Raw genomic sequence first — 13,312 nt, forward strand, 5'->3', positions numbered from 1 at the left:
AGCAGGCAGCTGATCTTATAGGTGGTCACAGGCTGAATACAGGAAAAGCAGAGTCCACAGCAGCACAGAGGATGTCAGGAGAGGAGGGAGCAGAGTCCACAGCAGCACAGAGGATGTCAGGAGAGGAGGGAGCAGAGTCCACAGCAGCACAGAGGATGTCAGGAGAGCAGGCAGCTGATCTTATAGGTGGTCACAGGCTGAATACAGGAGAAGCAGAGTCCACAGCAGCACAGAGGATGTCAGGAGGGGAGGCCGCTGATCTCGTGAAAGGTGAATGTCTGAGAATGATACAATGGAAGGAGCAGGGTCCCCAGCAGCACAGAGTATTTCAAGAGTGAAGCATTTGTCACTGTGGGTAGGGCCGCTGCTTACCCGGTGCGGTGGGATAGCAGGCATTTCCCGGTGGCGGCGGGGCAGTAGCAGTGGTCAGTGTCATGGCTCATGCCCAGGTTGTGCCCCATCTCGTGCGCTATGTACTTGGCCAGTTCTCTGGCGCTGAGTCCTGTGTCCTGCAGAGAAATAACAAGGATGAGAAGATACAGATGGCGGGCGCTATACGTGTGCTCTACAGCGCCCCCCACAGGTCACTGCTAATATCATCTACACCAGGTATAGGGACCATCCACCCAGATGTACCGGGGTACTGAACTCTATAGGAGCGATCATGGCTGTGGTGAAGATCTGCACACAGCTTTATTAATAACCGCCAGGTCACAGATGCAGGGGAAGGGACGGCTCCAGGGGAAGGGACGGCTCCAGGGGAAGGGACGGCTCCAGGGGAAGGGACGGCTCCAGGGAAGGGACGGCTCCAGGGGAAGGGACGGCTCCAGGGGAAGGGACGGCTCCAGGGGAAGGGACGGCTTCAGGGGAAGGGACGGCTCCAGGGGAAGGGACGGCTCCAGGGGAAGGGACGGCTCCAGGGAAGGGACGGCTCCAGGGGAAGGGACGGCTCCAGGGGAAGGGACGGCTCCAGGGGAAGGGACGGCTCCAGGGGAAGGGACGGCTCCAGGGGAAGGGACGGCTCCAGGGGAAGGGACGGCTCCAGAGGCAGCGATAGCTCGGGAAGGCCTGAAATCACTGGACCGGATCTCACAAATCAGCTGCCAGGGTCCTGGAATCAAATCCCCCCAAGGACGACATCTGTGAGGAGCTTGTATGTTCTCCCCGTGTTTGTCTGCGTTTCCTCCCACATACTGATAGGGAACGTAGATTGTGAGCCCCAATGGGGACAGTGATGTCTGTATGGTGGAGTAAATGGCACTATATATCTCATATAGGCGACACAGAATAAGGAATCCTCTCATTACATCACTTGATATTTGTGGTTGTAGAATCAAAAGTTGCCAGTTTCATAGTAATAATAAAAATAACCCTTCTATGGCGCTCACATGTTCTGTAGAGCTCGGTCTATGGATGCTTTTTATTATCACTTCCGTTAGGCTCCAAGAACATAGGATAGAGTGGAGGAAACACAGATACAGAACTAAGACAACATAAAGTCCCAGATCTCAAATGGCTTTTGTTGAACCTTTCAGGACTGAACCCGACAAAGAACTCCGGAGCTCACAGGGCAACGGCTGAATCCTCATATATATCCCATCTCCAACTGTAACCTCACATCTCCAGCCTCACCCTCAACCTACAGCCTCACCCCCAACTACAGCCTCACCCCCAACTGCAGCCTCACCCCCCAACTACAGCCTCACCCCCCAACTACAGCCTCACCCCCATCTCCAGCCTCCCCCCTATCTCCAGCCGCTACCCTATCTCCAGCTTCACCCCACCAACAGTCCTTGACCACATCCTCCTTTGACTTTTCGGCAGTGGTTTTTACCTTTATGACTCCCCCGCTCTGTGTCTCGGAGCACATTTTGGCCAGGAATGCCTCGCCCAGTGCGTGGTTCTTGAAGTGGGCCCCACTGCATGGAGGAAAAGATGTGAGGGGCGTCACATCATACAGATGTGGTGAAGGTGGAAATACTTGTGCACGTTTTGGAAAGTAAGACAGATGTGAGACGCGATGCTGGTGACCGCCGAGCGGCAGTGACACAGACCTGACAAGCTGGATATTGTCGTGATGTTTGCGAGGCAGCAGATCCTCTGCCCTCCACCGCAGGAACCTCTCCAGGGTGGTGGAGGCCTTGTCTGACACCACAGCTTTGTTCTCCTGAGTCCAGATCTCCACTCCCACCAGGAAGACCTGGAAACTAATCCTGGACAAGATCTAGTAAAGCAAGATAATACAGGCATTACTCAGTGAGGTCTGGGGTGGACTCTACTGACCGTCCATTATATGGGGACCATCCCTGCACCTGGTTGAGGTGGTGAGCCACCGAGATAAGATGGTGTCTGGTCTTCTCCAGGTCGGCTCCATGGCGCTGATACTGCAGAACGAGGACATCAGTCATTCATTACATGAAGCCGCAGAGACAATTACCAGAAGATCTGTAATGAGACTAGTCCTTTGACGATGGCTCTCTCCATGAAGTCAGATGGACAGGACTTACCTCCTTCTGATCGGCCACCAGGAACAGCTCAATGTTGTAGATCTGTCCCTGACCCTACGACATGGACACCAGACATGGAGATCAGCACTTCTAACAATCATAACCCAGAAGGTCAGTGACGGCTTCACCCATCACACGTCCTACCTCTCTGCTGATGGACTGTAGGGAGCGCGGTGGACGCTGGTGGGACTTGTGAAGAGCAGTGATGGAATGGCCAGATGAGCGAGAAGAGACAGGGTCAATGCTGTATATCTCATCTCCAACAGTTATATAGCCACTGTAAGAAAGATATATATAATTACCACTTTAACTAGTTCAGGTGTTAAGAGAGAAAAAAAATGAATTGCCACCTTAGGAAGCTCCATACACAACAGCTGTAAAGATATACAGTACATCTAGTGAGCTGCCTCTAGAAGATTCTGTATAAATCTGTATGTAATGAGCTCCCTCTAGTGGTGGCTGTATAAATCTGTATGTAGTGAGCTCCCTCTAGAAGATTCTGTATAAATCTGTATGTAGTGAGCTCCCTCTAGAAGATTCTGTATAAATCTGTATGTAGTGAGCTCCCACTAGAAGATTCTGTATAAATCTGTATGTAGTGAGCTCCCTCTAGAAAATTCTGTATAAATCTGTATGTAGTGAGCTCCCTCTAGTGGTGGCTGTATAAGTCTGTATGTAGTGAGCTCCCTCTAGAAGATTCTGTATAAATCTGTATGTAGTGAGCTCCCTCTAGAAGATTCTGTATAAATCTGTATGTAGTGAGCTCCCTCTAGAAGATTCTGTATAAATCTGTATGTAGTGAGCTCCCTCTAGAAAATTCTGTATAAATCTGTATGTAGTGAGCTGCCTCTAGAAGATTCTGTATAAATCTGTATGTAGTGAGCTCCCTCTAGAAGATTCTGTATAAATCTGTATGTAGTGAGCTCCCTCTAGAAGATTCTGTATAAATCTGTATGTAGTGAGCTGCCTCTAGAAGATTCTGTATAAATCTGTATGTAGTGAGCTCTCTCTAAAAGATTCTGTATAAATCTGTATGTAGTGAGCTCTCTCTAGAAGATTCTGTATAAATCTGTATGTAGTGAGCTCCCTCTAGAAGATTCTGTATAAATCTGTATATAGTGACCTCCCTCTAGAAGATTCTGTATAAATCTGTATGTAGTGAGCTCCCTCTAGTGGTGACTGTATAAATCTGTATGTAGTGAGCTCCCTCCAGTGGTGGCTGTATAAATCTGTATGTAGTGAGCTCCCTCTAGTGGTGGCTGTATAAATCTGTATGTAGTGAGCTCCCTCTAGAAGATTCTGTATAAATCTGTATGTAGTGAGCTCTCTCTAGAAGATTCTGTATAAATCTGTATGTAGTGAGCTCTCTCTAGAAGATTCTGTATAAATCTGTATGTAGTGAGCTCTCTCTAGAAGATTCTGTATAAATCTGTATGTAGTGAGCTCCCTCTAGAAGATTGTGTATAAATCTGTATTTAGTGAGCTCCCTCTAGTGGTGGCTGTATAAATCTGTATGTAGTGAGCTCCCTCTAGAAGATTCTGTATAAATCTGTATGTAGTGAGCTCTCTCTAGAAGATTCTGTATAAATCTGTATGTAGTGAGCTCCCTCTAGAAGATTCTGTATAAATCTGTATGTAGTGAGCTCCCTCTAGTGGTGGCTGTATAAATCTGTATGTAGTGAGCTCCCTCTAGAAGATTCTGTATAAATCTGTATGTAGTGAGCTCCCTCTAGTGGTGGCTGTATAAATCTGTATGTAGTGAGCTCCCTCTAGAAGATTCTGTATAAATGTGTATGTAGTGAGCTCCCTCTAGTGGTGGATGTATAAATCTGTATGTAGTGAGCTCCCTCTAGTGGTGGATGTATAAATCTGTATGTAGTGAGCTCCCTCTAGTGGTGGATGTATAAATCTGTATGTAGTGAGCTCCCTCTAGAAGATTCTGTATAAATCTGTATGCAGTGAGCTCCCTCTAGTGGTGGATGTATAAATCTGTATGTAGTGAGCTCCCTCTAGTGGTGGATGTATAAATCTGTATGTAGTGAGCTCCCTCTAGTGGTGGCTGTATAAATCTGTATGCAGTGAGCTCCCTCTAGAAGATTCTGTATAAATCTGTATGTAGTGAGCTCTCTCTAGAAGATTCTGTATAAATCTGTATGCAGTGAGCTCCCTCTAGTGGTGGCTGTATAAATCTGTATGTAGTGAGCTCCCTCTAGTGGTGGATGTATAAATCTGTATGTAGTGAGCTCCCTCTAGTGGTGGCTGTATAAATCTGTATGCAGTGAGCTCCCTCTAGAAGATTCTGTATAAATCTGTATGTAGTGAGCTTCCTCTAGAAGATTCTGTATAAATCTGTATGTAGTGAGCTCTCTCTAGAAGATTCTGTATAAATCTGTATGTAGTGAGCTCCCTCTAGAAGATTCTGTATAAATCTGTATGTAGTGAGCTTCCTCTAGAAGATTCTGTATAAATCTGTATGTAGTGAGCTCTCTCTAGAAGATTCTGTATAAATCTGTATGTAGTGAGCTCCCTCTAGAAGATTCTGTATAAATCTGTATGTAGTGAGCTTCCTCTAGAAGATTCTGTATAAATCTGTATGTAGTGAGCTCTCTCTAGAAGATTCTGTATAAATCTGTATGTAGTGAGCTCCCTCTAGAAGATTCTGTATAAATCTGTATGTAGTGAGCTCTCTAGAAGATTCTGTATAAATCTGTATGTAGTGAGCTCTCTCTAGAAGATTCTGTATAAATCTGTATGTAGTGAGCTCCCTCTAGAAGATTCTGTATAAATCTGTATGTAGTGAGCTCCCTCTAGAAGATTCTGTATAAATCTGTATGTAATGAGCTCCCTCTAGAAGATTCTGTATAAATCTGTATGTAGTGAGCTCTCTCTAGAAGATTCTGTATAAATCTGTATATAGTGAGCTCTCTCTAGAAGATTCTGTATAAATCTGTATGTAGTGAGCTCTCTCTAGAAGATTCTGTATAAATCTGTATGTAGTGAGCTCCCTCTAGAAGATTCTGTATAAATCTGTATATAGTGAGCTCTCTCTAGAAGATTCTGTATAAATCTGTATATAGTGAGCTCCCTCTAGAAGATTCTGTATAAATCTGTATGTAGTGAGCTCCCTCTAGAAGATTCTGTAAAAATCTGTATGTAGTGAGCTCCCTCTAGTGGTGACAGTATAAATCTGTATGTAGTGAGCTCCCTCTAGAAGATTCTGTATAAATCTGTATATAGTGAGCTCTCTCTAGAAGATTCTGTATAAATCTGTATGTAGTGAGCTCCCTCTAGAAGATTCTGTATAAATCTGAATATAGTGAGCTCTCTCTAGAAGATTCTGTATAAATCTGTATATAGTGAGCTCTCTCTAGAAGATTCTGTAAAAACCTGTATGTAGTGAGCTCCCTCTAGAAGATTCTGTATAAATCTGTATGTAGTGAGCTCCCCCTAGTGGTGGCTGTATAAATCTGTATGTAGTGAGCTCCCCCTAGTGGTGACAGTATAACTCTACATGTAGTGAGCTCCCTCTACTGGTGACAGTATAAATCTGTATGTAGTGAGATCCCTCTAGAAGATTCTGTATAAATCTGTATGTAGTGAGCTGCCTCTAGAAGATTCTGTATAAATCTGTATGTAGTGAGCTGCCTCTAGACGATTCTGTATAAATCTGTATATAGTGAGCTCCCTCTAGAAGATTCTGTATAAATCTGTATGTAGTGAGCTGCCTCTAGAAGATTCTGTATAAATCTGTATATAGTGAGCTCCCTCTAGAAGATTCTGTATAAATCTGTATGTAGTGAGCTCTCTCTAGAAGATTCTGTATAAATCTGTATGTAGTGAGCTCCCTCTAGAAGATTCTGTATAAATCTGTATATAGTGAGCTCCCTCTAGAAGATTCTGTATAAATCTGTATGTAGTGAGCTCCTTCTAGAAGATTCTGTATAAATCTGTATGTAGTGAGCTCCCTCTAGAAGATTCTGTGTAAATCTGTATGTAGTGAGCTCCCTCTAGAAGATTCTGTATAAATCTGTATGTAGTAAGCTGCCTCTAGAAGATTCTGTGTAAATCTGTATGTAGTGAGCTCCCTCTAGAAGATTCTGTATAAATCTGTATGCAGTGAGCTCCCTCTAGAAGATTCTGTATAAATCTGTATGTAGTGAGCTCCCTCTAGAAGATTCTGTATAAATCTGTATGTAGTGAGCTCCCTCTAGAAGATTCTGTATAAATCTGTATGTAGTGAGCTCCCTCTAGAAGATTCTGTATAAATCTGTATGTAGTGAGCTCCCTCTAGAAGATTCTGTGTAAATCTGTATGTAGTGAGCTCCCTCTAGAAGATTCTGTATAAATCTGTATGTAGTAAGCTGCCTCTAGACGATTCTGTATAAATCTGTATATAGTGAGCTCCCTCTAGAAGATTCTGTATAAATCTGTATGTAGTGAGCTGCCTCTAGAAGATTCTGTATAAATCTGTATATAGTGAGCTCTGTTACGGTTGCTGCGAGCACTGGAGACTATGTCCAGATTTCTTGCTACTGCACATGTGCGAGCGCTGGAGACTAAGTCCAGATTTCTTGCTACTGCACATGTGCGAGCGCTGGAGACTAAGTCCAGATTTCTTGCTACTGCACATGTGCGAGCGCCGGAGACTAAGTCCAGATTTCTTGCTACTGCACATGTGCGAGCGCCGGAGACTAAGTCCAATCTTGGAGCCATTGCACATGTGCGGGTGACATCATCGCTGACACGAGGTCACATGTCTCTGACACCTTCTATGCCGATTGGTCGCTGGTCATGTGCTTGTGACGTCTTGCTCGGTGATAGGCCAGCATGACGTCACTCCTGTCGTTCTGGCAGCGGATTGGCTCTGGTGTCCTCCATCTTGGATGAGGCACAGAGTCTATATAAGACCCTGACACACGCCGCATGGCGCTCAGTCCTCTTGGTTGATGCATATGAGTAGACGCTCTGTGCGCGTTCCTCTAGGCATTCCTCTGTCTATGCTAGGTGAGCGCTACCGGCAGGGTAGCGTTCTTATACCTTACAGCTTCGGCTGCTGTCCGTATCCTTTTCTCTTAGGGGAGCGGACATAGGCAGGTGCCTGAGGCACATGGTCTGGCTGGGCCTTGTGATTCTACTCGTAGGTGGACGTTGCCGCTAGGGTAACGTTCCTTATACTGCGTCTGGCAGTTGTTCGTATCCTCGCACCCTAGGGTACCAGTACCGTTTCCCGCTGCTGCACCTCCTCCTCTTGTGGCTGACTGGGCAACTAATGCCAGAGAGGTTTGGGATCTGACTCAAGAGTCGATCCAAGCAGCTAAGGACCGTATGAAGACGGTGTCCGATCGGTTTCGTCGCCCGGCTCCTGTCTTTTCTCCAGGGGACTTTGTGTGGCTCTCTGCAAAACACGTGAGACTTAGAGTGAGCTCTGTCAAATTTGCTCCTCGCTTCCTGGGTCCTTATGAGGTTCTTCGACAGGTAAATCCTGTAGTCTATCAATTGAAGTTACCTGTCCATCTTAGGATTCATGACAAATTCCATGTCTCACTGCTAAAGCCGGCTATTTTACCTCACGCTCGTGAAGTGCACTCTCCTGCCTCTGATTCCTCTCGCTCTAGCTATGAGGTACGAGCCATAGTTGGTTCTAAGATGGTTAGAGGGCGCAGGTTCTTCTTGATAGATTGGGAGGGCTATGGCCCGGAACATCGCTCTTGGGAGCCTGAGGAGGCTGTCCATGCTCCCGACTTAGTTGCCGATTATCTGCGTCGCCGGGAGGGGGGCCCTTGAGGGGGAGGTACTGTTACGGTTGCTGCGAGCACTGGAGACTATGTCCAGATTTCTTGCTACTGCACATGTGCGAGCGCTGGAGACTAAGTCCAGATTTCTTGCTACTGCACATGTGCGAGCGCCGGAGACTAAGTCCAATCTTGGAGCCATTGCACATGTGCGGGTGACATCATCGCTGACACGAGGTCACATGTCTCTGACACCTTCTATGCCGATTGGTCGCTGGTCATGTGCTTGTGACGTCTTGCTCGGTGATAGGCCAGCATGACGTCACTCCTGTCGTTCTGGCAGCGGATTGGCTCTGGTGTCCTCCATCTTGGATGAGGCACAGAGTCTATATAAGACCCTGACACACGCCGCATGGTGCTCAGTCCTCTTGGTTCATGCATATGAGTAGACGCTCTGTGCGCGTTCCTCTAGGCATCTCTGTCTATGCTAGGTGAGCGCTACCGGCAGGGTAGCGTTCTTATACCTTACAGCTTCGGCTGCTGTCCGTATCCTTACCTCTTAGGGGAGCGGACATAGGCAGGTGCCTGAGGCACATGGTCTGGCTGGGCCTTGTGATTCTACTCGTAGGTGGACGTTGCCGCTAGGGTAACGTTCCTTATACTGCGTCTGGCAGTTGTTCGTACCCTCGCACACTAGGGGAGCGAACAGAGGTAGGAGCTTTGTGCGGCTTACGCTGCTGTTCGTCTCTTTTGCACCACTAGAAGAGCGGACCTAGGCAGGTGCCATATCTAGTGGTTCGTGTCCTCGCACACTAGTGGAGCGAACGCAGGTAGGAGCTTTGTGCGGCTTACGCTGCTGTTCGTCTCTTTTGCACCACTAGAAGAGCGGACCTAGGTAGGTGCCATTTCGCACACATTGCCTTTGTCTCTGTGATTATTAACAGAGATCGTTCCACACACCCTCCAAGTAAGGGAGGAATTGCTTTACTTACTTATTATATCCTTCTGTGAGTTAACAGAGGTATTGCACTCTGCCATAGTCTGCAGCAAAGTCTTTGCACGGTGGACCCTGACTGTCTGATACTCCTTTCAGTTATTATCAGACAGCCCCCCGTAACAAGCTCCCTCTAGAAGATTCTGTATAAATCTGTATGTAGTGAGCTCTCTATAGAAGATTCTGTATAAATCTGTATGTAGTGAGCTCCCTCTAGAAGATTCTGTATAAATCTGTATATAGTGAGCTCCCTCTAGAAGATTCTGTATAAATCTGTATGTAGTGAGCTCTTTATAGAAGATTCTGTATAAATCTGTATGTAGTGAGCTCTCTCTAGAAGATTCTGTATAAATCTGTATGTAGTGAGCTCCCTCTAGAAGATTCTGTATAAATCTGTATGTAGTGAGCTCCCTCTAGTGGTGGCTGTATAAATCTGTATGCAGTGAGCTCCCTCTAGAAGATTCTATATAAATATGTATGTAGTGAGCTCCCTCTAGAAGATTCTGTATAAATCTGTATGTAGTGAGCTCTCTCTAGAAGATTCTGTATAAATCTGTATGTAGCGAGCTTCCTCTAGAAGATTCTGTATAAATCTGTATGTAGTGAGCTCTCTCTAGAAGATTCTGTATAAATCTGTATGTAGTGAGCTCCCTCTAGAAGATTCTGTATAAATCTGTATGTAGTGAGCTCCCTCTAGAAGATTCTGTATAAATCTGTATGTAGTGAGCTCCCTCTAGAAGATTCTGTATAAATCTGTATGTAGTGAGCTGCCTCTAGAAGATTCTGTATAAATCTGTATGTAGTGAGCTGCCTCTAGAAGATTCTGTATAAATCTGTATGTAGTGAGCTCCCTCTAGAAGATTCTGTATAAATCTGTATGTAGTGAGCTGCCTCTAGACGATTCTGTATAAATCTGTATATAGTGAGCTCCCTCTAGAAGATTCTGTATAAATCTGTATATAGTGAGCTGCCTCTAGAAGATTCTGTATAAATCTGTATATAGTGAGCTCCCTCTAGAAGATTCTGTATAAATCTGTATGCAGTGAGCTCCCTCTAGAAGATTCTGTATAAATCTGTATGTAGTGAGCTCCCTCTAGTGGTGGCTGTATAAATCTGTATTCAGTGAGCTCCCTCTAGAAGATTCTGTATAAATCTGTATGTAGTGAGCTCCCTCTAGAAGATTCTGTATAAATCTGTATGTAGTTAGCTTCCTCTAGAAGATTCTGTATAAATCTGTATGTAGTTAGCTCCCTCTAGAAGATTCTGTATAAATCTGTATGCAGTGAGCTCCCTCTAGAAGATTCTGTATAAATCTGTATGTAGTGAGCTCCCTCTAGTGGTGGCTGTATAAATCTGTATGCAGTGAGCTCCCTCTAGAAGATTCTGTATAAATCTGTATGTAGTGAGCTCCCTCTAGAAGATTCTGTATAAATCTGTATGTAGTTAGCTTCCTCTAGAAGATTCTGTATAAATCTGTATGTAGTGAGCTCCCTCTAGAAGATTCTGTATAAATCTGTATGCAGTGAGCTCCCTCTAGAAGATTCTGTATAAATCTGTATGTAGTGAGCTCCCTCTAGAAGATTCTGTATAAATCTGTATATAGTGAGCTCCCTCTAGAAGATTCTGTATAAATCTGTATGTAGTGAGCTCCCTCTAGTGGTGGCTGTATAAATCTGTATGTAGTGAGCTCCCTCTAGTGGTGGATGTATAAATCTGTATGTAGTGAGCTCCCTCTAGTGGTGACTGTATAAATCTGTATGTAGTGAGCTCCCTCTAGTGGTGGCTGTATAAATCTGTATGTAGTCAGCTCCCTCTAGTGGTGGATGTATAAATATGTATGTAGTGAGCTCCCTCTAGTGGTGGCTGTATAAATCTGTATGTAGTGAGCTCCCTCTAGTGGTGGCTGTATAAATCTGTATGCAGTGAGCTCCCTCTAGAAGATTCTGTATAAATCTGTATGTAGTGAGCTCCCTCTAGAAGATTCTGTATAAATCTGTATGTAGTGAGCTCCCTCTAGAAGATTCTGTATAAATCTGTATGTAGTGAGCTGCCTCTAGAAGATTCTGTATAAATCTGTATGTAGTGAGCTCCCTCTAGAAGATTCTGTATAAATCTGTATGTAGTGAGCTGCCTCTAGACGATTCTGTATAAATCTGTATATAGTGAGCTCCCTCTAGAAGATTCTGTATAAATCTGTATATAGTGAGCTGCCTCTAGAAGATTCTGTATAAATCTGTATATAGTGAGCTCCCTCTAGAAGATTCTGTATAAATCTGTATGTAGTGAGCTCTCTCTAGAAGATTCTGTATAAATCTGTATGTAGTGAGCTCCCTCTAGAAGATTCTGTATAAATCTGTATATAGTGAGCTCCCTCTAGAAGATTCTGTATAAATCTGTATGTAGTGAGCTCCCTCTAGAAGATTCTGTATAAATCTGTATGTAGTGAGCTGCCTCTAGAAGATTCTGTATAAATCTGTATGTAGTGAGCTCCCTCTAGAAGATTCTGTATAAATCTGTATGTAGTGAGCTGCCTCTAGAAGATTCTGTATAAATCTGTATGTAGTGAGCTCCCTCTAGAAGATTCTGTATAAATCTGTATGTAGTGAGCTGCCTCTAGAAGATTCTGTATAAATCTGTATGCAGTGAGCTCCCTCTAGAAGATTCTGTATAAATCTGTATGTAGTGAGCTCCCTCTAGTGGTGGCTGTATAAATCTGTATGCAGTGAGCTCCCTCTAGAAGATTCTGTATAAATCTGTATGTAGTGAGCTCCCTCTAGAAGATTCTGTATAAATCTGTATGTAGTTAGCTTCCTCTAGAAGATTCTGTATAAATCTGTATGTAGTGAGCTCCCTCTAGAAGATTCTGTATAAATCTGTATGCAGTGAGCTCCCTCTAGAAGATTCTGTATAAATCTGTATGTAGTGAGCTCCCTCTAGAAGATTCTGTGTAAATCTGTATGTAGTGAGCTCCCTCTAGAAGATTCTGTATAAATCTGTATGTAGTAAGCTGCCTCTAGACGATTCTGTATAAATCTGTATATAGTGAGCTCCCTCTAGAAGATTCTGTATAAATCTGTATGTAGTGAGCTGCCTCTAGAAGATTCTGTATAAATCTGTATATAGTGAGCTCTGTTACAGTTGCTGCGAGCACTGGAGACTATGTCCAGATTTCTTGCTACTGCACATGTGCGAGCGCTGGAGAGTAAGTCCAGATTTCTTGCTACTGCACATGTGCGAGCGCTGGAGACTAAGTCCAGATTTCTTGCTACTGCACATGTGCGAGCGCCGGAGACTAAGTCCAGATTTCTTGCTACTGCACATGTGCGAGCGCCGGAGACTAAGTCCAATCTTGGAGCCATTGCACATGTGCGGGTGACATCATCGCTGACACGAGGTCACATGTCTCTGACACCTTCTATGCCGATTGGTCGCTGGTCATGTGCTTGTGACGTCTTGCTCGGTGATAGGCCAGCATGACGTCACTCCTGTCGTTCTGGCAGCGGATTGGCTCTGGTGTCCTCCATCTTGGATGAGGCACAGAGTCTATATAAGACCCTGACACACGCCGCATGGCGCTCAGTCCTCTTGGTTCATGCATATGAGTAGACGCTCTGTGCGCGTTCCTCTAGGTATTCCTCTGTCTATGCTAGGTGAGCGCTACCGGCAGGGTAGCGTTCTTATACCTTACAGCATCGGCTGCTGTCCGTATCCTTTTCTCTTAGGGGAGCGGACATAGGCAGGTGCCTGAGGCACATGGTCTGGCTGGGCCTTGTGATTCTACTCGTAGGTGGACGTTGCCGCTAGGGTAACGTTCCTTATACTGCGTCTGGCAGTTGTTCGTATCCTCGCACCCTAGGGTACCAGTACCGTTTCCCGCTGCTGCACCTCCTCCTCTTGTGGCTGACTGGGCAACTAATGCCAGAGAGGTTTGGGATCTGACTCAAGAGTCGATCCAAGCAGCTAAGGACCGTATGAAGACGGTGTCCGATCGGTTTCGTCGCCCGGCTCCTGTCTTTTCTCCAGGGGACTTTGTGTGGCTCTCTGCAAAACACGTGAGACTTAGAGTGAGCTCTGTCAAA

Source organism: Anomaloglossus baeobatrachus, chromosome 1 (genome assembly GCF_048569485.1).
Source record: "Anomaloglossus baeobatrachus isolate aAnoBae1 chromosome 1, aAnoBae1.hap1, whole genome shotgun sequence".
In the NCBI taxonomy this organism is placed as follows: Eukaryota; Metazoa; Chordata; class Amphibia; order Anura; family Aromobatidae; genus Anomaloglossus; species Anomaloglossus baeobatrachus.